Source organism: Bactrocera tryoni, unplaced genomic scaffold (genome assembly GCF_016617805.1).
Source record: "Bactrocera tryoni isolate S06 unplaced genomic scaffold, CSIRO_BtryS06_freeze2 scaffold_11, whole genome shotgun sequence".
NCBI lineage: Eukaryota > Metazoa > Arthropoda > Insecta > Diptera > Tephritidae > Bactrocera > Bactrocera tryoni.
The window spans coordinates 2,762,587-2,789,678 of NW_024395824.1; the positions used below are offsets into that span (position 1 = coordinate 2,762,587).

General features: G+C 34.7%; 1 protein-coding gene and 1 pseudogene across 4 annotated transcripts in view; one reads left to right on the forward strand and one right to left on the reverse strand.

Moving 5' to 3' along the window:
- Nucleotides 1-27,092, reverse strand: part of LOC120779448 (putative dual specificity tyrosine-phosphorylation-regulated kinase 3 homolog) — a 200,671-nt gene that overhangs the window by 135,185 nt on the left and 38,394 nt on the right. The gene's annotated exons all lie outside the window — the stretch shown is intronic.
- Nucleotides 25,357-25,590, forward strand: LOC120779923 (annotated as a pseudogene).

Below are 27,092 nucleotides of genomic sequence, written 5' to 3' on the forward strand. Positions count from 1 at the left end.
AATTATTACTGGACGATCGATAAAGTTAGCAAAGTCCAACGCAGCACATACATATAGATGGCGCCAACAGGGGGCGCTAGATTCAAAAAGTCCTGTTGTTTTTAGAACGTACCTTGTACTTGTAGTGTTATGCATATATAAACGATCAGGATGACAAAGCGAGTTGAATTCTGTTTGTCTGTCCGTCCGTCTGCACAAGCGATAGCTTGAGAAAAAATTGAGATATCTTGAAGCCATCATCGCAGATGGGCGGAATCGGACAGTGACAATGGTCCACGAGGCACCATTAAACGAATGGTGAAAATTTTTTAAAAATTAGGCGTGTCCCCGGCCATGGAAGTAATATGTAGTTATAAAACTAATTGGATCTATAAAAAATTGCAAAGATCCAAATTTTATTGTAAACAATTCAGTTTCGTAGAATAATTAATGTTGAATTCTTTCGCAATATTTTTTTAGTAAAATTTTGTCAATTTCCCGTATTTGATCCTTGTAAGTTGCAAGGGTATAAAATATTCGGTTACACCGAACTTGGCTCTTGTTTATTGTTAAAAATTATTTGAAATATATGTAAATTGGCTTTGGCTCAAAACAAGTGAGATTACATTTGCCTAGATATACATTTGAAAATTTAAAAATCGTTCAACTGTTTATTTATTTGATTAGAAATTTTACATACTTGCATAAGAACATAGAGTCTATATTAGGGTGCTTAAAAAAAATGTTTGAATTTTTTTTTTAACTCTTACCCCCTCAAATGTTAGTGATTGACAAACAAAAAATCCTCCCTCAAGCCAGGCGCTGTACCTTAACTCTGAGGGCTCGCTGTTTTTTTTTAATTTCCCATACATTTAACATCGAAATTTTAATTTTCAAACTTTAAAAGTTTTTGTTTATTATCAAAATTAGACGATTAAACATAGTGATTTGAAATTTGGAATTTTTTCAATAAAAATAAAAAAGTTTCTGAGAATAATAATTTTGTCGCGTGAACTTTTAAAGTTTGAAAAGCCAACTTTATGAATATATGATGGTTATTTTTGAGAAACGAAAATTAGTTGGAGAAATTTTAGTTTGAATGAAAAAATTAAAATTCGTATGTTAAATAGCGACCTCTTAGAGTTAAGCTACAGCACCTGGCTTGAGGGAGGGTTTTTTGTTTCTCAATCAATAACAATTTGAAAATTTTTTTAAGCACCCTAGTCTATATAACCCATACACTTACAGACACACAAAGTTTGTAAGAAAACCGAAAATCATTAATTACATATAGTAAATGGGAGTTGGTAGCGACCCGATATTATCCATTTTTCTCAATACCACATATTAAAAAATTAGATATAGTAAAGTCAGCCGGATGCTCGAAAATCCTGATATTAGTTATATATTATTTTCGCTTCGATTAAACCATTATAGGAGAAGGATTATCCCTTAATTAAATATCTCACACATTGACCGACATGTTCGATCAAAAGTCAACTATAGATACTGGAGTCCAAATATTCGGTACCTAGGGACTTGAACAGCTTTGGTTGGATTTAAGCAATTTTTGGTCATGAAGTGAAACACACTAAAGAGATTATTCGTGCAAAGTTTTATCCCGTTATACTTTTATTAATTGCTTCTTTATTTGTGTACTGGAAACTGAAATAATCAAGTGGAATAAAATGATGCTATTTATATATAAGTAGGAAGTAGGCTTGAGTGTTGTCCGATTCGGTCCATTTTCATACTGTGAAATAAGAATGTAAGAAGAATGCCACGTACTAAATTTTGTCGAAATCGTTTGGACGGGTACCGAGATATGGGGTTTCTCCAAAAAGTGGGCGGCTCATAGCTCACTTTTCACAGCGGCTCCCATAACTCTCTCTCATACCATCTCGGTGGTAAAATTAAAGGTCTTTGGCGTATTTAGTAGTTGATTTATCGCGCTTTCAGTAGTTTTCACAGTACCGTTATATGGGGAGTTAGCTGGGTAGTCCTCCCATTTCATCCATTTTCACACCGTCGGCAGCAGTTTTTAGTAGTTTTGCACATCAATTGACTGATGGATATTTTGGTATCTTTATGTGGATTGTCAGCTACGTATATTCAATACAGAAAACAATGGTAAGAAAACAAATAAATATTTTATTGTTTTGCTTTATTTTCTTATAACTATAATATGTTTGCAAACTCATTGTAAAGCCCAAGCGAGCAGATAGACTGCTATCCACCTGTTTAAATGAGTTAAGCATCCACCCACTCTATCCGGAAAAAACTGGCCCATCCTAATAAAACAGCGCAATTCACCACAGTTCGCAACCCATTACCAATACAACTCACCACACCAGTACCCACTAAACAAAAGGATGGGCAACGGGAAGGCAGACACAATTGGTTCTAAGCAATTCGTTCGACACATACGATTGTGACAAATCGTTGCCGGAATTGAACTATCGCCGCCTCGCTCGTCGATATCATATTTAAGAATATTTGTATAATAAAACCAATAAATTAAAATTTAAATAAAGTTGTTAAAAAAACCAAATGTATACAAAATAAACTGAATGTTTTTATCTAAATTAACGTAGTGGTGAGTGCTCCCCAATATATCGAGTATACATTTTAAACATGGTTCTTCGAGCCTAAATGACAGGCACTATAAACTTACATCCACTAGATAAACCACAAAATAAGAGAAAAACAAACTAGTGCAGTGAAGTGCAGTTATACATATGTATATGCATAATTGTGTGGTGACCAACGAAAAAACAAAAATAAAAACAAAAGGCCCGATCAACAAAGTGCTGTGACCCAGACAGAACAAAAAAAGAAAAAAAACATACCTGTATCAGAATCGCAACAAAAACCAACGAAATACAAAACTGCAAAGAGCGGGCGCGAATTAGCAAACAGTTTACGCAAACAAAACAGCAACAAATCAACGCGCTAAATCTTAAAACAAAACACTAATAAAAAACAAAAACAAAGTGCATTTAAAAGACTAAGCTACCGAGCAGTTTAACAAAACAAAAACACGGCGCAGTGATAAAAAATAATAATAAATGTTCAAACATAAGCCACAAAACAAAAAATCAAGTGTGGTGACTCGGCAGTATGCAATAACAAAAACTGCGGTGATAACATATAAACTTATAGACACAAAATATACAAAACTTTTCAAACACAAAAAACATTAAACCGGGTACGAAAACGGGCGCGAATTAAAAAAAAAGGAAAAACAACAAACACAACAGGTCCAACCATTTGGGTGAAGCGGAGGAACAAAATTGGCGGGAGAAACATGTATACGTACAGGCGCCCTTTACATACAAAAAGGATACCAAGTGAGCGTATCAAGTCCTTTAATATAAAATATACTCACATGAATACATAAATACAAATACCTATTTATTCGATGCCTCCTCTGCGTGTATTCAAACACACTTTTTAACAAAAAAAAAAAAAAAAAACACAATTAAAATAATTACTTGCAATTTTTCTAGCATACTTCTTATGATTAACAAAAACAATAAACATGTTTGCATAAGCAAGGGCATAAACATAAAATAGAATTATAGCATAAAAACAAAACAAGAGAGGCAAAAATAAAACATATGTATATAGTATATATGTAAGCACCTTTAGCTTTCGTCAATTCCATCTCCGCGCTCTCTTCTCAGAGCGAACATACAAGCTAAGCTTTTTAGTTATTGAATAACTAAAAAAATATAATTTTTTTTAGCGGAGCTGCATTGGGGCAGCGTTACCGCGAAACTTAGCTTAACAAAATTACAATATTTATGCTTAATTCTAAGCTAAATAATATTCCGTGGCGTGATTCGTTTCCACGAATCTTATTCTGCACAACAGGTAGTGCAGACGCTGACCATGCACTTTCTCCTGCATTTCGGTCACACGTGCCGGAAGTTGTAAGTCGATACTTGAGTAACAAGTATTGTGTTAACTCTTCCCCTCTTAAATCGATTGTCCGCAATCGGTGTTGCTCGTAGGATGTGCCGTTGTTATTTGCAAAAAAGGACCTTTCCGCACGTTTAGTACGTCCTCTGCACTAGATTCAGGTGACAAATATACTTTTCGGCGATTTTTATATAAAAATGCTATAACGATTATAATTATTACAATTATTATTACATCAGAACTTAAGCTAGTTATTGAGGAAATGTCGCTATTATTTATCAAAAATTCAATATTGTTTTCATGCTGGAGTTGTTTCACATACAAGATTTCCAGTCTTAATTCTTTATTAGTAAAATTTGTATTTTCTTTAATTTTAGTTATAACATTTGGTAATACAAAGGATTCATATACTTCCTTTTTTACATTAGTATATGATCTGTTAAATACGCTTATTTCGCAATTTTTAAATTTTATTAAAAAAGTTCCTCTTTGTTTTATATTTTGTTAATTAGTGTGCCTGGTAGCACTTCGTTTACAGATTGCTCATTACAAATTCTGAGCTTACAAGCTGCTTCTTCAAATTTTAATATATTTGTTAAACATTGATCATTCTCTTTAATTAAATTTTTCTCCAGATTATCCTTAATTTCTACATTGTACATATTATTATCTTCATCTACTAGTACATCGTATTTGTCTAAAACTAATGATTTATTGTTTATATTGGGAAGGGGTTCAATTTTGATTTGGGATAGGATGCTGTTGGAATATTGAGGTATGAGGACGGTTATAATGATCGTGTTATCCTGGAAAAGTACTGCTGTTTTTATGTGGCTATAGCTTTCGAAATCGGTAATGAGATTTAGTTCTGTAGATGTCAGTATATTATGCCTAATTTGGTTGAAAAAATTATCTGTCCAATGTCGCCCACGTGATTGCGTAAAAGCGATATATCGTTGTTAACCTGGTAGGTATGTTTAATGAATTGAATGTCGTCTTCCAAAGTCTTAATCCTATTCTGCGCTGTTTCTTTAAGTTCGTTTATGTAATTACTCACAATAATGTGCTGCTTATTTATATGGTCCGTAACGTTGCTTATTTGTCCGGAAATGAGGTTGCTAAAGTATAATAAATTATTAATATTTTGTGCATCTGTTCTTTCGCTTTTATGCAATTGTGTAAGTGCGTCGCTAATTTCTTTTTCATCGTCGCTGTCCATGGTACCTGCTATGTATTTTAATCCTTTCCCTATGATATTAAGGAGACCTCATTTAGATTTAAAATGTGAGTGTAGACCTTCTAACTTCGCTTCTAATAAAATGAAATTTTTGTGAGTTGTGTCAAGCAATTGTCTGTCCTTGAAAGTAGTTGTCTTTAGTGTATTAATGTTGTCCGAAATAAGTGAAAGTGTTTCCTCATATTTGGTTAAGTTGATAAAATGTAGGACTTTATCATAATGGTTAATTGTCCTTACTTCTCCTGTCTTAATTGGTAAATATCCATTATTGTTTGTCAAGTCCTGAACGTCAATTTGTTGGGTTTTTGTAGTGGGTGCCAATATAATTAGGATGAGGTAAATTTGAAGGTTTTCCATTTCGAGGTTTTTCCACCTGCAAATAATTATATCTTCTTAATATTGTTTTATGTTGTTTTTGTGAACAATCCTGCCTGTTTTAGTTTTAACGGTGGTATTATAATTCTGCGTGACAATTTCTTTCCTAAATCTAGGTGATAACTTAGTTCCTAATCTTTTATTTATCTTAACAAAAATTTCGTCCCCTTCAAAATATTGTTTGGGTGGCGTTCGGTTTTTATTGTGGTAGGAAAGATCTGCCAATTGCTTTCCCTGGAACCTTTTTTTCGTTTCTTTTCTTTCCTCTTCTATAAGCCTGTGGTCGCTACTGACCCGTCTTCCGAAGAAGATTTCAATGTGTTTTTTCCCGTTGTTGAATGAATAGTGTAGTTATATTCTTTGATTGATTGTTCCAAAAGTTCTTGGAACGATCGATGGGTTTTCTCTGTTTGCAGACAACGCATAATCTCCTGTAGAGTAGAATGAAAGCGCTCAACCTGACCGTTCGAGCAGCTTGTGAAAGGGGGGGGGAGGGCTGCGATATATTTTGGTGCCAAATTCGTTCTCTATCATAAAGTTGATGGACTCTGAGTTAAAGGATCTTTCATTATCTATTACCAATGTTTCCGGTACAACGAAGAAGAGAATGTCCCTTAAAGGTTGTCTGATATCCTCTGTTGCCTTTGATTTTGCGATAGCATATTTTGAGAATTTGTCCATTGCTGTCAGAACTAGCTTTTTGCCTATCAATAATATATCTACGTGGATTATTGGTCCAGGGAAATTGGGTATGGGTGTGGTTTGTAGCTGCGGCTTTGATGGGTGGCGATCGTACTTGTTCTCCTTACAAGTAACGCATTTTTTTATTATCTTATTTATTTTATTCGCCATACTTGGAAAATAGAATTTTTCTAAAATTTGTATCTTATTCTCCTTGCAATTTCTATGCGCTCTCTTATGTTCATTTATAATAATATTTTCTTGCTCTTCCTCATTTGTTATGTCTTTCACTTGGAACTGCGAAAACCTAATTTTATATTTGTCAAAGTGTAAGGGGTAAATTTCTTGAATCTTGCCCATAATGTGCTCCTCCATTTTGATGCAGTTTATTACGGACGGACTTAAATATCTTTTTAAAATAGAAATCAAATTTTGTTCGCAGTAATCAGGTTCGGTTACTATATGACGGTGGTAGGTGGGAAATATGATTTTAAATTTATATGTCGATGTAACATCCTTATTTAAAAATATTTGATTTTTAAACGCGTTAATTGGTGCTTTAACGCAGTATATTAAATTGTGAGATGAGCTATCATCCGAATTTGTATTCTGTATTGTATTCTGTATTGTATTCTTCTAGTATTGCTTTCCAGCGTTTCATCTTGCTATTAGCATTCTTGTTGCTTAACGCATAAGTTAATTTTTGGTGATCGGTGAATATTTTTACTCTGGCCGATCCATACAGATAATTACGAAATGAATTCAATGCCCAAATGATGGCTAACATTTCTTTTTCGTTTGCGGCATAGTGCTCTTCCGCTTTGCTTAATGTCCTAGATAAAAATGCTATTGGTCTATCTGACTGAGACAATACTGCGCCTATGGCGAAGTTGGACGCATCTGTGGTCAGCTCAAATTCTTTGCTGTAATCCGGATACGTGAGGATAATATCCTCTGAGGTGAGGGAATTTTTTATTTTCATGAAAGCTTCTATCGCTTCCTTTTATGTGAGTAGATTTATTCTTTGACGTACGACCGTCTTCCCCTCTTAAAAGAGATGTTAGGGGTTTTGCAAGTTTAGCGTAATCTCTTATAAATCTCTCTTCTTTTAAATTTTGTGGTTGTGGAAAGTTTGAAATGGCTTCAACTTTTTTTGGGTTGGTTCTTATACCAACCGGTGTGATTACATATCCTTAGAATTCTATTTTTGAAGACTTTACATTTTTCTAAGTGCACTTTCATATTAGCGTTTTCTAATGTTTCAAACACCTTATATATATGTATGTTCGAAGTGTTCCTCTTCTGTTGTGCTAAAAACAGTTATATCATCGATATACACGTAGCAACATTTCCCTATATGTTCTCTTAATATATCATCTAAAGCGCGTTGAAGAAAAGATGGCGCATTTTTTAGGCCAAACGGTAGTCGAGTAAATTCGTACTTCCCATTGCTGATAGAGAAAGCAGTTTTTTCTATATCAGATTTTTTTAGTGGAATCTGGTGAAAACCACTTTTAAGGTCGAGAACTGAGAAGAAATTGCTATTACCTAGTTGAGAGATTACTTCTGTAATTTCCGGAATGGGGTATCTGTCCGCGATCGTTACTTTGTTTAATTTCCTATAATCAATGATCATACGGTATTGTTTATTTCCTGCCTCGTCTGGCTTCTTCTGTACAATACACACCGGGGAGTTGTACGGTGATCTAGATGGTCTAATTATACCATCGCTTAAAAGCTTTTCTACCTGAGATTCCACTTCCTGTTTCAATGCTGCAGGATATGGATAGAATTTTGTGTAAACAGGGGAATCGGATGTTGCCCCAATTTGTCCGACAACTTTTGTTGTATAGGTTAGCTTTTCGTCAGGTTCGGAAAAAAGCTTTAGGTATTTATTTATGATGTTTTCCATCGTGTTCATTTGATTTTCTGAGAGGTTTCCCTCATCTACATTAATTGCGTTCACTCGCTGTGAGGGGAGCTGTTTGAGGTGAACCTTAAAGCCGTTACTTAAAGTCATGTAATTTTCGCCGGCGTATATAATGGCTTTAAATTCCCGAAGGGTATCATTCCCTAGAATACCGTCAAATGTTTTGAGAAGTGGCATTAGATAGAATTTAATTTTATCTTTAAAGTTAAAAAGTTGAACATAAATATGTTCTCTGATTTCTAAATTTCCCCCAATAGATTTTGTAAAAAAGGGATTGTCGTTTTGGATTATTTTTTTTTGCCAGCTCTGGCTTAACATAATTTTTACTGGAACCTGTATCCACTAAAAATTTCAAAATTCTGCCGCTCTCCGCCTTTACTTCGAAGAAGGGGAGCGAATAGCTAATTATTCTAAAAAATGGATATCGCTTGGTTCACCAAATTGTCCGTCTTCCTGTGAAGCTGTGTCAATGTGAAATCTTCGTTGCTCTTTCCTTCGCTGTTGATTCAGAAATTGTTGTGGCCTCTTGCCAAAGTGCTCACTTCCTTGGGGTCTGTTTATATAGTTAACGCGACGAGAGTGTATGCTCGGGTCGACGTCCATGGGCTCTGGACGTGGCTGCGGTTTCGGAGGTCTTGAGGGGTTATTATCGTAGTGAAAATTGTTATGTAGTTGTTGCCTTGGTTGCCAAGTTGTCCGCTGTGGTTGGGGTAAATGCGCTAGCTGGGGGTAAAATTGGTGCCTTTGTGGCTGTGGAAAATTCCTTCTTAGAGGTAAGGGTGAAGGCTGTACTAGTCTTCCATTGTACGCATGGTTCATACGAAAGTTCTGGTTCCGTAGTTTTAAACAGAAATGAAGAGCCTGCCGCAGGTCTGCCGGCTCCCGTATTCCTAATAATCTAGGTAAATCCCCGTTAAGCCCTTTTATAAAAGTATCTAATGGTTTGTCTCTATATGCTTGTGTCAGCATGCGAAGAGATTCGTTGCCCATATCGAGACAACCTAATTTATTTAGTATCAATGAAAGGTGGCTATACACCTGTTGATAAATTTGGGTGTAATGCCGCATGTACCACTTCCGGTCCCTGTGTCTTTACTATATCTGAAGCTATACTAGCTATGAGCCTGGACAGGTCGTCCATGCTCAATTGTGTGTTTCGGGATGTCTAAGGGGTATTAGGTGCCGAATTGGGGGGAAGGATTGGATTGCGGATTAAATTATTGGGGTTCGCCATTTGTATATTTTTAATATTCTTATATAATAATATATTGCTATTCTTAATATAATATCTAAGTAGTTACTAAAGGCTGCTGCCACTTACAGGATTGTTAGGGATTCTGTCGTCGCTGCTACCATCGATAGTATTCCTATTAGCTGCCTTGCCGGATATCTCCACTTGCTGAGCTGCAATTCGCCTGTTAAATATCTGCCTCGATTTTTTTCCCTGCCTGCAATATGCGTAGATTTCTGCATCCACGAAATTTGTTGCAATAAATTTAATGTACACTTTGGCGTATTTTGTTGCACGCTCACTCGTATATTTTCATTAATATTTAATTCACGCACACCGCTTGCTGCCTTCAACCGTGATTAATTGCTCGCTTTTTATTTATATTTTTATTGTTATTGTATTTTATTAATTTGTGTTTTGTATTATTTTTGTAGTATGTTAATTAATTTTTTTTGTTTTATTAAAACTGAAATGATTTGTATCCCTGAACTTGCGTGTATTTTACGCTAAGCAAGTTGCAAGTCGCCACACTCTTCTATTTGTTATTCTAAGTTTTTTCCTTAACTGTTTGCAGATTTAGTTTCTTAAGCAGTCTTTCGATATTTTTTAGTTTTCACACATCGTTAGGTTTGTATTATTGCTTTGTTCGTTCTTTCACTTGTGCACGCTTTTCTTCAGTTGTTTGGTATTTGTTACACGTGTCGTTTTTATACTCTCGCAACAATGTTGCTAAGGAGAGTATTATAGTTTTGTTTACATAACGGTTGTTTGTAAGTCCTAAAACTAAAAGAGTCAGATATAGGGTTATATATACCAAAGTGATCAGGGTGACGAGTAGAGTCGAAATCCGGATGTCTGTCTGTCCGTCCGTGTCCGTCCGTCCGTCCGTGCAAGCTGTAACTTGAGTAAAAATTGAGATATCATGATGAAACTTGGTACACGTATTCCTTGGCTCCATAAGAAGGTTAAGTTCGAAGATGGGCAAAATCGGCCCACTGCCACGTCCACAAAATGGCGGAAACCGAAAACCTATAAAGTGTCATAACTAAGCCATAAATAAAGATATTAAAGTGAAATTTAGCACAAAGGATCGCATTAGGAAGGGACATATTTGTACGCAATTTTTTTGGAAAAGTGGGCGTGGCCCCGCCCCCTACTAAGTTTTTTGTACATCGGAAACTACTATAGCTATGTCAACCAAACTCTACAGAGTTGTTTTCTTAAGGCATTTCCATATACTGTTCAAAAATGGAAGAAATCGGATAATAACCACGCCCACCTCCCATACAAAGGTTATGTTGAAAATCCCTAAAAGTGCGTTAACCGACTAACAAAAAACGTCAGAAACACTAAATTTTATGGAAGAAATTGCAGAAGGAAGCTGCACCCTGGCTCTTTTTAAAAATTGAAAATGGACGGGTCCTCGCCCACTTATGGACCAAAAACCATATCTCAGGAACTACTATATCGATTTCAATAAAATTCGGTATATAATATTTTCTTAACACCCTGATGACATGTACGAAATATGGGTGAAATCGGTTTACAACCACGCCTTCTTCCAATATAATGTTATTTTGAATTCCATCTGATGCCTTTTCTGTATAATACGAGTATATACATTAGGAACCAATGATGATAGCGGAATAAATCTTTACAAAAATACGGTATTTGAAAAATATGTAAATGACGTATAATGAAATCTCGATTATCACTTTATCATGCGAGAGAATAAAATGTTCAGTGACACCCGAACTTAGCCCTTCCTTACTTGTTAGTTTTGCTTTAAATTTTATTCATAATATCTCCGCGTTTTTATGCAAAGATTATTTAGACACTCGTGAATAGAGCTGGCTAGCAACTAGTGCTTCCCGTTTGCTTTATGCTACTAGGGGACCTTTCTTTCTCCATTATTTATGACTTTTTAGCTCGGGCGCCAGTTAAGCTTTTTAGTTATTAAATAACTAAAAAAATATAATTTTTAGCGGAGCTTCATTGGGGCAGCGTTACCGCGTATCTTTATTTGAGTTTTCAAACTGAAACTTAGCTTAACAAAATTACAATATTTATACTTAATTCTAAGCTAAATAATATTCCGTGGCGTGATTCGTTTCCACGAATCTTATTCTGCACAATAGGTGGTGCAGACGCTGACCATGCACTTTCCCCTGCATTTCGGGCACACGTGCCGGAAGTTGTAAGTCGATACTTGAGTAACAACCCTGTCAGCAATTCGGTAGTAATAATGCATAAATACCCCACATCAAGGCAAGCATAGAGAATGCAGGTGCTTTTGTTTTGATTTATTTTCTCATCTTTACTGTTAGTTCTTTGTAATCTCTCTTTTCGTTATTAGTAGGCTGTAGTCAATCGTGTGCAAGCAGAAGTCACCAAAATTTTAAAAGATAAAGTTATTAATTAAATTAAAAAGAGTACAAACTGATTGCTTTAAATTCTAATTATTGTATAATTGTACAAAGTAAAATGAGGGGTGTAAGCAAACGGCATTTGAGACGGTTAATCAAAAAGGAAAAAGACGTGTTTTCTAGTAATCTTTTGTCTAATAGTGTAACTCAATTAGAAGCCACGTGCTTCTCTGTTAATGCTCAGTGTCATGACGAAGGCCATATGGAAAGTAGTGATATAGGCAATACTTTCGAGCAAAAATTTGCAATAAAAAAACCTTAAAAGAAAAAATCGGTGATTGGTATTTCAAAAATATCATATCTCGCAAGTGTTTCGAAGAGTTGTTGCATACTTTAGCTAAAGAAAACGCTTATGCGTAAGACATGTTTTTCCTGGTGTGTGTTGCCATTTTGGTTTAAGAAAACATCTGTTTAAAATTCCAAGCATATTAAACGATTGCCACAAAATAGTGATTGATTTGAATATTGATGGATTACCATTATTTAAAAGTTCCCGAATGCAAATTTGGCCGATTTTGGCTAAAATTGTTAACTTTCCCAACATTTCTATTTTCCCTATTGGTGTTTACGTTGGAAACAGTAAACCCAGTAACATTGCTAGTTTCTTAGGTGACTTGATCACAGAGTTAAAAGATTTACTTCATAACGGAATATTGTTTGAAAACAAGATAATTGCATTTGAAATTCGAGCAACGGGAGGATTGGAAGAACTTTTCAACTGGAAAGCCACTGAGTTTCGTCAATTTCTGTTATACACAGGCATGTTGGTTTCAAAGGACAAAGTTCATGTTGATTTTTATTATGAATTCCTTTTACTTTAATGTGCTTGCCGTTTGTTTTCCTCTCCGAGAACGTGTGATAAAAATGTTGAAAATGCTCAAATATTATTAGAACTATTTGTAGAAAATTTCCCTGTAGTTTTTGGGGAAAATAGCATATCTCACAATATTCATGGTCTTCTGCATATAAGTGACTGTGTGAAAAAGCTTGGACCACTTATCAATTTTTCTTCATTTCCATTTGAAGATTATCTTCAAAAGCTAAAAAAATACGTGAAAAAGCCATCAGAGATTCTGCAACAAATTTATATTCGCACACAATGTGAAAAAATCGTGACAAACCAGCAAAAAATGGAATTTATTGAAAAAAATGGGGATATTGTTACTGTCGCAACCTCAGAAAATTTTTTTACTACCGTTTGCCCTAATAACTTTTGCGCTATTCGTCCGTTTATACCGATACAAATCACAGGCTTCTCAACACTTGGATCAGAATCAATATTAGGGCGCCGATTCAGAAGTATCGAGATTTTTTTTCAGGAACCATTTAACTCATCTAAAATTTTAGGTACTTGTCTAGTTGATCAGAATAACATGGGGGAGGAAGAGAGATTTGCTATAGAAGATGTTGTTAAAGTTTGCTCGATTTAAAGCGGTCATCTAGTATTTTCCATGCGAAACGAACCAACTACAATGTTTTGGGTTGCTCGTGTCGCATGAAATAATGCTCATAATTGTAAAAAAATTATTATAGTTAATAAAAAAAGTATAAAAAGTTTAGATGTTGATACCAAATATTAAACGTTCCACATTCAGTATTCAACAAATGTCTCAGTGTAAGTATTAACTACAATAAAAATGTATATAACTTGTCTTCATAGAAATGGGTTTACAAATAGCGACGAAACAAGCTGCTGCCCAGGTTGTTGCCGCCTCAACGAAAATATTGAGCAACAATTTAAGGAGATGAACAGTAAGAAATTCGAATTGCAAAAAATTAGTGAAACTTAAATTAATTTAAATGTAAAAAAATTCATTGTCAGATATTATACAAAAGCTTCAAGGTAATAAATCCTTTTAAAACATATTATTATTTATATTAAATATAAATAATTTCAATGCATCTTAATTCTTATTATTATTATTATTCATTACCAAATGCAATGCAGAAACTATTGTCAACCAAAATGACATAATTATGAAGACCTTGGCTGAGCAGAAAGTGTTGACGGAAAGGGTTCTTCACCAAGAGGTAACCAACAATAATGTACGTGCAGTTTTCCTCAAAAAAAGTGTCAACGACTTACACGACTTCAACACTATTATTAGTGAGGACAATCGTGACCTCTGCGTAAGTCTTAAAAATTGTGTTCCACGAATTTAATATCTTGCTAAAATGCATTACTATACTAAAAGTTTTTATAACTTACTTAACAGGTTAACAGGATGAAGGCTTTGTTAAAAGGACGCCTGGCGAAAACATTGACAGATGTTATTTCGCAAAGTGTGTGCATAGAAGTCAATTTGGGTGGAGTCCACGGCAAGAAGCTATTGAAAGATTTCAAAACTTTTTACCAAACTTTAATGGGTAACCCATATATTGAAAGCATATATGTATACATATTTCGAATAACATAGCTCAAATATATTTTAAACAGATGCTTGTCGTTCGCTTAGTTTTGAAGACAACGAAAAGGAGATAAGGAATGCCTTAAAAATCATTAAAAAATGGCATTTCCATACAGAATGTATTAAAAATAAGAAGAATGAAAGAGAAAATAAATACTTTAGTTTTCGGTCTTTTTTTAACTTGTGTAATTGATTTGTAGCTAATTTAAAAAAAGTCTACTGAAAGCTTACTACTAAATAACTAATTTTTAACTAACTGCTAAGTAACCAACTTGTAGTTAACTTAAATAAATAGCTATTAGCTCATATATAGCCAACTACTAAGTAGGTAACTTTAAGTTAGTTGAAAAGTCATACAGAGTCGGATAATTGACTACTACCTAGGACATCGCAATATTAAAATAGTCAGTTGGCTCCATGAAAAATAGTAATAGTAATAGTAACAACCGCCTCTAGTTGCGAAATAGTTAGATTAAAGTAGATTAAAAGTTAGCTGAGTTGCCGGCAGGGAAGTGTTGTGTTAACTTACATATATACAAATATTTGTACATATAATCATACTGCCTGTGATACTAAACAAAATATCAATATATTACATATTAACACTTATTATTACAAACTCATATTCAAAGTCCATATTGGCATATATTCTGCAATACCACTTGCAGGAATAATGGGATGCCCAACTCTCCTGTCACTGGAAATGTGAGAGCCGCTCACCTACCGAACTTTGACAGTTGACTGGATTGGGTAGGTTTTGACGTTTTGCAATTGGAATGACTGGAACGGCCAGATTGAAATTATACCAAAAATATATGTGAACGGAGAAATTTGTTGCCGCCGTTCAAGATCGTTAATAAAAATTTAAAACAATAAAAATCAAAGAAAATGCGAAATTTAAACATATTTCATGAAACGTTTTGTAATTTGATGCATAATAGAAATCATTTTCTATTACAAATGATTAAAAACATTCATTAATTGACAACTAACAGGCTTAATTCACCTTATTAAGTATTGAAAAATCGAAAGTCAGTTGTTTTAATATATCATAAAATCATAAAAAAGCATTTAAGTGGTTTCGCCATATATTAAAAGTCCAATATATAATAAATGTTGGGTGTTTTAATTTAAAATGCCCAAAAATTCTTATTTTGTTGGATGTGGTCACAATGGAGAATGTTATAAAAAACGCTTATTTTGAGTCGCTCTCACACTGGAATAAGTTGGGCATCCCATTATTCCTGCCACTTGTTCTTTAGCAAACAAGAACAAGCAGGATTGCTTACAAAAGCAAATAGATCTCTTTAACGAGCTCTCATTTGCTTAAGAACATAAGCATAATCAGAAATACATATTAACAATTCGTGCATACTTATTTAAAAACAGCATTGATCTCTTTAATGAGCTCTCATTTGCACAAAACATAAGTACCTGCATACATATGTATAAAAAAGTCCTCGTATTAGGGTGTACCCTAATCAGTGGTCGGCATTTCTTAGCACAATTGTGCAAACTAACTTCACATGTACCCTTAAAGGCTAGCCAGTCAAAAACGCTACTCCCTTCCTTCCTTTTCCTTCCTTATCGGCAAAATGTGTGCACAGTCAAAAACGTGGTAAAAACGCAGAAATCAGCCATCTTTGTTTGTTTACATTTGAACAATGTTGCCATTGCCCAATACTCATATATAGTTTTGAGCACATCTTTGTTTTCAATTACAATTTTTTACAATATAAAATACCAAAACTGAAAACAACCTATCAAAAATAGTTTATATATTTATAAATAATAGCATTCGACTCTGATTTTGAGTTATTTTATGAAAATTTCAAACATATTGAAACATATTGAACAGATTGAATTATAAAAGTTGATAACTACTACAGTGTATCGATATTGGCAAACCTGCGTTGTGAGAGAGCAATCGGCTGACACGTTTCTACGGCAAAAATCCAAATGTCGTGAATTCTCACGTCATCCCACGTCAAGGGAGTAGCGTTTTTGACTGTGCAGTTACATTGCGCGCCCATAAAATAGGTCGTGCCAGCTGACTCGACCCACGATTCTTCGTTTTTGACTGGCTAGCCTATTACGCTCTATCGTTCAGTCGTTGTCGAGCCAGCAACGAATTAACATCAAGCAAGACTATAGCGCAAAACCAAATATGCCCTGCGAGAAATATTTTATGATTCTAAATGCCTTTGGTGCCATGCAATGCCTTTCATGTTCCAAGTCTTTTAAAGATAATAGGGAATATATCCTTAAAAGACATTTTGTTAATTTTCATTGTACTATAAATTATTTAGATTAGATGCTTAATTTTAATTCCAATTTCTCACTGGGCTACTTTTTTTTCGTGCTCACCAACAGAGTGACAGATCCTCTCATGCCGACCACTGACCTAAATACAAAACTTTCGGTCAACAAATAGGTAAATAAATAAAAAGAACGTAATAAAAAAAATCTTTAAAAGAGTATTAAATTTACTATACTTTATCGCTTATATTAGATACCATAAATCAGTTTACACTGAGAAAAACTTTAACAATATTTTAATATAACAATATACAATAGAACAAAAATGGTTAATAACGGAAAAATCAAAACACACCTGCAGGAGGTACACGCCCAAAACAGGTTGGTAAATTTATTTCAGAAAGTGACAGTTTAACAAGATACTGCACTAATGAATCGTTACTAGAAATCAAAATCATATATCTCAATAATTTTTAAATACGACTCCAAGCGGCTCATGACGCCATAGTAGAATCTGACGATTCAGATCTACCTCAAAATTTTAAATCATCGGCTTACGATATTTACGAAAACTGCTTGGACAAATATGAAGAAACGAAAGCTATGATCTCCGATCAATTAAAGCTAATTAAAGCAATTGCACTTACTCCACACCCGAGAGTAGAGCTGCCAGAAGAAACCACCCAGAAGGCAAGTTCAGGCATCCAACTCGAGGTGCCCGCATGTGACCCAGAAACCTTTTACGGAGGTTATGAAGAATGGCCGTCCTTCCGGGATATGTTTACTGCCGTGTACATTAACCATCCAAAATTATCGCAAGCGCAAAAATTGTATCATCTCCGATACAAAACAAAAGGTCAAGCAGGCGAAATAGTAAAACAGTTCGCTCTTAATGACGATAATTTCAATTTGGCTTGGAAAGCTCTAAAAGCTAGATAAGAAAACGAAAGAGTACTGGTCGATTAGCAAGTAACGACACTATTAAACTTGCCTAAAATCAAGAATTTGTAACACTACAATCCACTGTTTCTAATTGTTAGTCGATTTTTTCGACACAAAATATTCCCACAGACAGCTGGGACCCAATTCTGGTAAATATTTGCACCGCCACATTACCAGAAAAGTCATTACTTCTATGGGAGCAATCGCTCTCATCTCGAAAAAAGTGCCCAACGTGGCAACAAATGATAGATTTTCTCACCACCCAATATGAAATTGCGAAAATGTTAGAAGATAAAATAATTAAAAGTAAGGACACTAAATACCACCAAAATGGAAGCTTAAATAGACCCCAAGCTAGAAGCAACAAAAATTTAAATAAAAGCTTTTACAAAACACAAACGTTCACATCAGAACAAAGAAAACAAACGTCATGCGAACTAGGCACAAGAGGGTATAAGCTTAAAACTAGCGAGAAATTTAAAAAATTAAACATTAACGAAAGGAACAACTTTTTCAGGTCAAAAAGACTCTGCACAAACTGCTCACACAATCTTAGTAATTGCAAAAGCACAATTCAATGCTTCATTACAGCAGATATCCCATCTCACCCCAAAGAAGCGCTTATACACAAAGATACATGGGTTCAATTGCAAAAGCAAATCCTGAAACCCAAAATTCGAAAAAATGCCAAGAGACACTATGTTGCTCAAAGGTACAAAAACCTCAAACGCTGCACAGCGAAACTCAAAGTGAACTAATGACAGACAGTTACCACAATACTAACTCATGTTGAGAAAAAATCAAATCAATACCTTAATTCACAATTAAGGAAATTTCAAGAGATAGGGATACTTCACGAATATTAAATAAAACTCTAGAAGATCAGTATTGTAAAGGCTACTCGAAAGCCGCAACTACTCGATCAAATAATGGCCGGTACGACGTACGACTACCACTAAATCCCCAATTTTCTAATACTCCACAAATTGGTATAAAAAACAAAGTCAGAGTTACCTCTGACAGTCGATATATTAAAATCACATAAAACTTTCGGTCCCACAGGATGGCTTTCACCAATAATGATACAAAAATCCTGCTTAAAAAATCATAAGTTATTTGGAGCGCTAATAAACGCCAAATTAGTGCATTTGCACTTAAGTATAAAAGATAACAAAATTGTCTCCAAAAGTCGAAAATATACACATTTTATACAATATTGCCCCATAGAGGCGTACATTTTTAAAAATAAAGAAAATATAAAAGGAAGTTAAGGGATCACTATACTCCCAATGCGATACAGTGACGCACCTACACTTACAAAAGGCAAAGATCGTTCTTATCGCATCTCTCTAAGCGCTCCTCATATAGGTGGGTAACGGGAATCAGCTATACAAAGCATCAACTTAATTATGAAGAATTCTCTACTTTACGAAACGAAGCCGTTCTCCATTCACGGTCATTCTCCCGCAAGATCCCTCTAATTTCATAGTCCTAACTCCAAGGCTAAGGAGTACCCATTCTGGCCATCTGAGCCAGGCATGGAGTTACCATCCTTCATAAGCCCATATCGCAGAAAAGGCAAATAATCAAAAACTGGTTTAACAAGCCGATGGTAAAGAAATTTGAAATCAGAGCACACATATAAACCTATCAAAGAAACAACCGCAATATAATAACTATGAAAAGCAGTTACAAGCTCATACTAAACATGGATAAACAAATGTATTTGAACACTTCAAGAAAAAACTGTAAATTTTAAGTGTGCTTAAATCGTCTGTTAATAGCGACCACTTCTATTTACAACAGGATAACGACCCATAATACGCACTGTATCTTGTACGTGCACGTTAACGACAGCCTTCGCATAACAACCTTACCGTAACTGTAAATAAAATTGAATTTTTGCACTTAGCAATTACACTGTATCATTAATTAAAAATCTTAATTAATGTTTTGATTATTTAAGAATTCGATATGCTTTTTCCGTTCTGAATCCAATAATCCATTCTTATCAAAACAATATCGCTCGCCCTCTCAAGAAGGCATAACAATAACAATTGTAGAGAAAACAGAATTAACGTTCTACTGGAATATGCTGTAACAGCAAATATTGTAATTAACCCTTTAATCTGGATTCAATTAAGCTGATGCTTACACTTCAGCTTGAGCTTTAAGATAATTAGCTCAAAATGTATAAATGTTACTATTTCAGAAATAAAGATTGATTTGAATCTGGCAATCCACGAGAATCACGTATTCTTATTTCATCCGAACGTTCGCGGATATAAAACATATACTTTTTATTAAATTCCCTCGTCGCGGGAATTACTCGGCGCCCAACGTGGGGCACGAGTTCAAAAAAGTGCCTACTAAAGTAAAAAGTTAAGTTAAAATTATATAGTTTAACACGAAGTCAAAAGTGTAAAGTGATGTTAAAATTGTCTTATAAAAAATAATTTACACCAAGTCATAGGTGTGTGCTAAAGTAAAAAGTGAGTAAGAACAAGCAACGAAGTGACAATCGCAGGATAATAAATACAAGGAAAATTTTTTAAATAATTTATTGGAAAAGTAACAGTGACCAAAAAAGTGTAAGTGAAAAACTTTCACTAAAAAAATAACTGTGTGAGAACGAACAAGCAACGAAGTGACAATCGCAGGATAATAAAAACAAGAAATTTGAAAAATATTTTAAATTGAATTAAAAACCAATAATTAAAATAATTAAATGAAAACACAACTAATCAACAAAATACGAAATTACAAAACCAGAAAGAGTGACTTAAATCACAAAAATACAAATACTTTATAAAACAACATCATCAACAACAGTGACAGCAGCAGTGGCAACAACTGCATCATTAGCTATATTATATATATATTAACTATATTTATATTAACTATATTTAGAATATATATTAGAAATGGGAAATAGCCCAAGTATTAAATAAAGAAAACTGTCACATTGCGACTTTTGTAAGGGCTAAACTCAAAAAACAAAAAACTAAAGACTATAACTAATGGTTTGTACAATCAATAAATTAAATAATTAAAAGCTGCGATTCACCACCCTCGGGGGGACCCTCCATCTTATAACAATTTTAAATTTTCTGCGATTCACCACCCAAGGGACCCTCCAGAGAATTATAAAAAATTAATCCAACCAATAAATTTTTTTTAATAAAATAATAATTAAAGACTCGACCAGCCATATAACAAAAATATATTGAAACCGCGATTCACCACCGTAAGAGGGACCCTCCGGTTTATAATAAAAGCTTAATTCTGCGATTCTGACCCTCCAGAATAAAAAAGCACCTCTTCCTAGAAGAGATAAAATAAAAACAATTAACAAAAAAAAACAGAAACCGAAAATTAGACAAAATGGCTAACGGTGACGCTTTGACCTTAGACTTAATAACTCGCCTTACTGCTGACAGCAACATAGCATTACGCGAGGAAGTAGAGCAATTACACTCACAAATAGTAGTCAATACCAATACTGCAACCGAATTGCTAACACAGACAATAGACGATAATACAGCCTGTCCAGAATCGTTAGACGTAGTTAAATCCGTACCTGAATTTACTGTTAGTTGGAGAGAGGCAGCGCTTAACGCTATGAGCCTATACGTGAGGGGCAGTAGAAAATACTTTGCTGCACTCACAATACTTAGAAATAAAATAACGCATGATGCAAACGATGCATTAACTAACCATGGAACAGTCCTCAATTTCGATGCAATTCTATCTCGTCTATACTTTGCATGTGCGGACAAATGTCCAATACATATAATCGAACAAGAACTAAGCATCTTAAGGCAGGGTGCAATGTCGGTTGTAGAATATTACAACCTCGTCAACAAAAAGTCATGACACACGGAAATAACGCAGACTTGACAAAAGAGTTAAACAAAAAGAATAGGGAACATGCCTTAAGAATTTTTATAACAGGACTAAACACCCCATTACGAGACATAATATTCTCTCTTAACCCACAAGATTTACCTGACGCGTTAGCAAAAGCTCAGAAACTTGAATCAAATATGAAAGAAACAGGTCAAACCCAATCTATACTTACAAAAATTTAAGATTTCCTTAACGGAACAACCTTCCAAATGCCAATATACATTATAAATTTCCGAAACCAACTCCAATGGATATAGATCCATCTGTATCCAGACTTCATAATAGAAATTTTAATGTGAGGGAACAACAAGGCAATAGCAATTTTTATCAACAACAAGGAAATAGCAACTTTAATCAAAATACAAAACCTGTGCAAACGGATGCAAACTTTCAGGCCAATAGGGGACAAAACCTGCAAGCACATGGGGTAAAGCGGCATAGAGGAAGTAATCATAGCTTTCGCCCGCAAGAGAAGAGGGGACGAACTCCCCTATCTCAAATTACATGACTGCAAATTAAATAAAAATTTAAAAGCTCTAGTCGATACGGGAGCAACCTCATGCTACATTAAGCCTGGGGTTTATAACAATAAAAACGAATTAGCCATTTATAAGCGCATTAATAACCATATTTGGAGTCGAAGAAATATTCTATGAAATAGAGGGATTAGAATCGGATCTCCTTTTGGGATACAATTTCCTTAAAAATATTGAGGCACTTATCGATGTGTCCAATGGGAAAATTAACTATAGGGTAAAGAATAACTTGGAAAATGAAAATAAAAGTATGAATATTTATTTTGAAAACAAAACTAAGGAACAAGAAGCTTCAAAAAAACTAGCAGAGAAAAGTATCGATAAAAATGAAAGAAATGTTAAAATTGTGGAACAAACAAGTTCTACACCGCCAGCCGAAGGTTATACCGGCAATATAATATTAATAAAATTTGTTTTGATACAAAAAGATCTTAAAAGGCCAGCTGACGATTTATACCGTAATGCGTAATGAAAAAAGTAATTATAAAGAAAATATTGTGGAACGAAAAAGTTCTACAAAGCCAGCTGAAGATTTATACCAGCATTAAAAAATTATAAGGAAAATATTGTGAAACGAAAATGTTCTACAACGCCAGCCGATGAATTTGCCGGCAACAAGAATGATAACTACGTGGGTTGCTATATATACATATTTCTGGCCTAATAATGTAAATAGGCATATTTATCAACGAAAATGTTTTTTTTCTTTTTTTTGAGGTTATACTTCTTATATGAGATCGGAAAAGCTTGCGATAGATTCAAGTTGCGCAACCTTGCTCAATATGAATCTACGCAACCTTGTCTGCGAAGATGTTGAGGAGCAAGCGAAGCGGTGACAATCGGCGATCGTTTGTTCGTTTCTTTCGGCACAGCTCGGCTTTTCTACCAATAACACAATGTTGCCATGCTTATGTTGTTGTTGTTTTTGTAGAACAATGTTTCAATTTTTGGTTGGTGTCATATTCAATTAAAAAATCAATTCCGTTGGGATTCGAACCTACGTACATACCTCCTACATGCTCATCGTAATTTTTGAAACGCTTACCACCTAGACCACCATTGACACTTGAATTGCATTGTCCTAATTATGGTTTGGTTATGCATGAAAGAAATATACGATGGATCGCCGATTGTTGGTGACATATTTCATTATTTGTTTGGCAATGTATGCAAATATATGTACATATAAGTATACATATATGAATGTATGAACATGCAAGTCAATGCGCGCACATGTAATAAGTACATATATTGATAAGTGATGAAAATATGATTTCAATTTCTGAACACGCACATGCGTATACATACACTCATATGAGCATGTGCAGATACACAAGATATGATAGAAGATGTATGCCTTTTAACATCGTATACTATACAAATAAATATTTTTCTAACTAATAGAAATTAAATTTATCACAGCAATATACATAATATACATAAACATAATATTGATGTGGAAATTTAATTTCTATTAGTAAGAAAAATATTTATTTGTATAGTATACGATATTAAAAGCAAAAAATTAAAAATTTATTCTGTCGAGATTCGAACCTGAGACCTGTGGTATCATCTTGACTTTCCAAGCGCTTACCACCAACACCACCATTGACACTTAGGTTGCGCTGACTTAAGTATGGTTTGGTTATGCATGTACATAAGAAACATACGATGGTTCTAATAATTTTGTTTAAGTATAGAAATATGCTTTTGTAGAACATTTGCTTTCGCAAACATACAGACAAATGTGCAAATGACATAATATATGTATGTATAAATTTATTGAAATTTCGTTTCGCATTTTTCGGCACTTTCAAATTAATTAATATAAGTAAAATTCACGACTTAACCCGCACACGTCTTATTCGCGCAAAATTTCCAACTTTATGAAAATTGGCCCAATTATTGACACTTCAATTTAATGTAAAGTTTAAAACATGTTTACATATGAATATATAATATATTTGATTTTGGCGCAATTATTGACACTTGTCTTAACATACAAAATTGGGCCAAAACGAAACAATGAAATACATAATTACTTTTGCATGTCAATATGGAAATGCCGACGGCAAAACGCAAAGGCATATATTGGACATGTGTACATACATACATACAAGCGATTTCTTGGTTGAAAGCAAAAATTGAAGCATGAGAAATTGAAATGTCGTCGCGACGCGTCGTCAAAACGAAATTCCTTACATTCGTACATTGCGTATAAATCATGAAAATGTCATCATAATGTTTAGGTAAATCTTTTATATCGGGTGATTTTTTAAGAGCTTGATAACTTTTTTAAAAAAAAAAACGCATAAAATTTGCAAAATCTCATCGGTTCTTTATTTGAAACGTTAGATTGGTTCATGACATTTACTTTTTGAAGATAATTTCATTTAAATGTTGACCGCGGCTGCGTCTTAGGTGGTCCATTCGGAAAGTCCAATTTTGGGCAACTTTTTCGAGCATTTCGGCCGGAATAGCCCGAATTTCTTCGGAAATGTTGTCTTCCAAAGCTGGAATAGTTGCTGGCTTATTTCTGTAGACTTTAGACTTGACGTAGCCCCACAAAAATAGTCTAAAGGCGTTAAATCGCATGATCTTGGTGGCCAACTGCCCATGCATCCCGAAAAATGCACTGTGTGGTGTGGTTTGTACGCTGGTGGAATCATTGGACCGTATTTTTCAAAGATGCTGTTGGACGCAACGTTACGGTGAATGGCGATCGCTATCGTTCGATGCTAACAAACTTTTGTTGCCAAAAATGGAAGAACTGAACTTGGTTGACATGTGGTTTCAACAAGATGGCGCTACATGCCACACAGCTCGCGATTCTATGGCCATTTTGAGGAAAACTTCGGAGAACAATTCATCTCAAGAAATGGACCCGTAAAGTTGGCCACCAAGATCATGCGATTTAACGCCTTTAGACTATTTTTGTGGGGCTACGTCAAGTCTAAAGTCTACAGAAATAAGCCAGCAACTATTCCAGCTTTGGAAGACAACATTTCCGAAGAAATTCGGGCTATTCCGGCCGAAATGCTGAAAAAGTTGCCCAAAATTGGACTTTCCGAATGGACCACCTAAGACGCAGCCGCGGTCAACATTTAAATGAAATTATCTTCAAAAAGTAAATGTCATGAACCAATCTAACGTTTCAAATAAAGAACCGATGAGATTTTGCAAATTTTATGCGTTTTTTTTTTAAAAAAAGTTATCAAGCTCTTAAAAAATCACCCGATATATTTAAAATGAGTTATTATAAAATATCACCACCTAGACCACTATTGACACTTGAATTGCGTTGTCCTAATTATGGTTTGGTTAAGCATGAAAGAAATATACAATGGATCACCGATTGTTACCTCTTTCCTTACTGCTGCTGCGCATATGTATGTTTGTGTGCTTGTTCATTATTGAAGTTATACTACTTTTTCTTTCTTTTGTCTTTCATTTCTGCGAGTTCTCAACTATTTTATGTGACCATTTGTTGAAATACCCTGCGTTGGCCGTTGAAAAATTAAGGCTATACTTTACAGGATCGTTTCTGTAGTTAGTCTTCATTTACATTTTTTGGAAATCGACCCGCGATGACGAGGTATATCGTTTTATCTGACAGCGTGAGGTTTAAGAAGTTCATTTCTAATTGTGTCTTGCGGCATATTAGAAATGATGTATATGCCACAAGACACAATTAGAAATGATGTTTCTTCGAAAATCGTTCGCTTACAACGGATAAAACGACTTCTGAGTGGTGATTTTAACCCTGTCTTCATAACGTTATTTTTAACCCTTTAAATCATAATGATACGCCTACATAACAAGACAGTCTTCTCCGAATGGGACTAAGTATTTGTTTAAATATTAAAATAAATTTTATTTCTTTTATTTTTTTATTGACTTTAAAAAGCTGGTAACATGTTTTGTAGCATTTTTGCATGAGTTACAAAGTAAAATTTTGCGCTCGTTACATACGGATTTTTCACATTTAAAACATTTCATTTTGGACATACGAGGAATTTTCGATGGACAAAACGCGCAGTATTTTCTTTTATTGGAAAAAGATGGTTCTTCGTTACTATTGCTATCATGGTTGGGTGCTTCCGCAGGCATAGTAGCTGCAATACTGCATCGCAAACTTTTGGACAATGTTAGTATTTCCCGTCTTTGTTCCATCCAAGGCATTGATAATGCCAGAGAGAGTACCTTCATAAACTCCTTTCGATTCAACGACGTTTTGCCTTTGGAAATCATATTATGGCAGTAAATGGCATACGAGTTTATAAACGAAATATTAAGCATGCCATAAAATACAGCCATGGACCACCTATTCGTTTTTCTGGAACACGACATGAGTGAACACATCTGGTCGAATGTGTCGACACCTCCCTTTGTCTGGTTGTAGAGTAATATAATTTCCGGCTTTCCAGAAGTTTTTTTTATTGTGCCTGGTTCATTGCAGGAAGAGAGCAAATATACCATCTCTGATGGCTTAGGTTTATAGGACGCTAAAGTTAAAGGACCATCAAAGCAAAACATTGTTGTGCCAACTGGTCTTGAGCACGAATTTTTCATTTGCTCAGGTATTTCTCGCTTGTTGGATCTTATTGTTCCAACAATGGTCAACTTATAAGGCTCTTTTAGCAAGCTCTTTGCTAGTTGTACGGAGGTGCACCAATATCGCAAGTAATTTTGCGACAGGTACCTTGTATTGGTCTGGTTAACTTTTTCATGTAGTATTCACCTATCGGCATCGTTGAAGTTCTTGTTGTCTTGCCCAAATATGGGATAGCATTCAACATATATTTAATAGCGCTATCACAAATCATCACGATTTTTATGCCATACTTATTCGGCTTACTAAGCAAATACATTTTGAAAGGACAACAGACACGAAAAGCTAACAGCTGTTCGTCGATTGTATTGTAGCTTCCTGAAGTATAATTATCGTTGCACTGTTTTATTAAGAGATCCCACACCTTTCTGACACGTACAAAAGCATCGGTGGGGCGCAGAGCAAGCCTCAATGCTTTATCATCCGTTTGCAGCCTTCTAATTAAAAAATTTAACCTATCACATCTCATAGCAGCAATATACCTCTCTCCACTAGGTTGTAGTTGTTCGTGTTAGAGATAGCTCTGCATTCGTTCACTGTACTATTTCTGATATTATTTCCTCAGTAAAAAAAAGCATTGAAGGACGAAATCGGATCACATAATGCTTTTCATGCTCTTGTGGGACCTCTTATTGTTCGAACA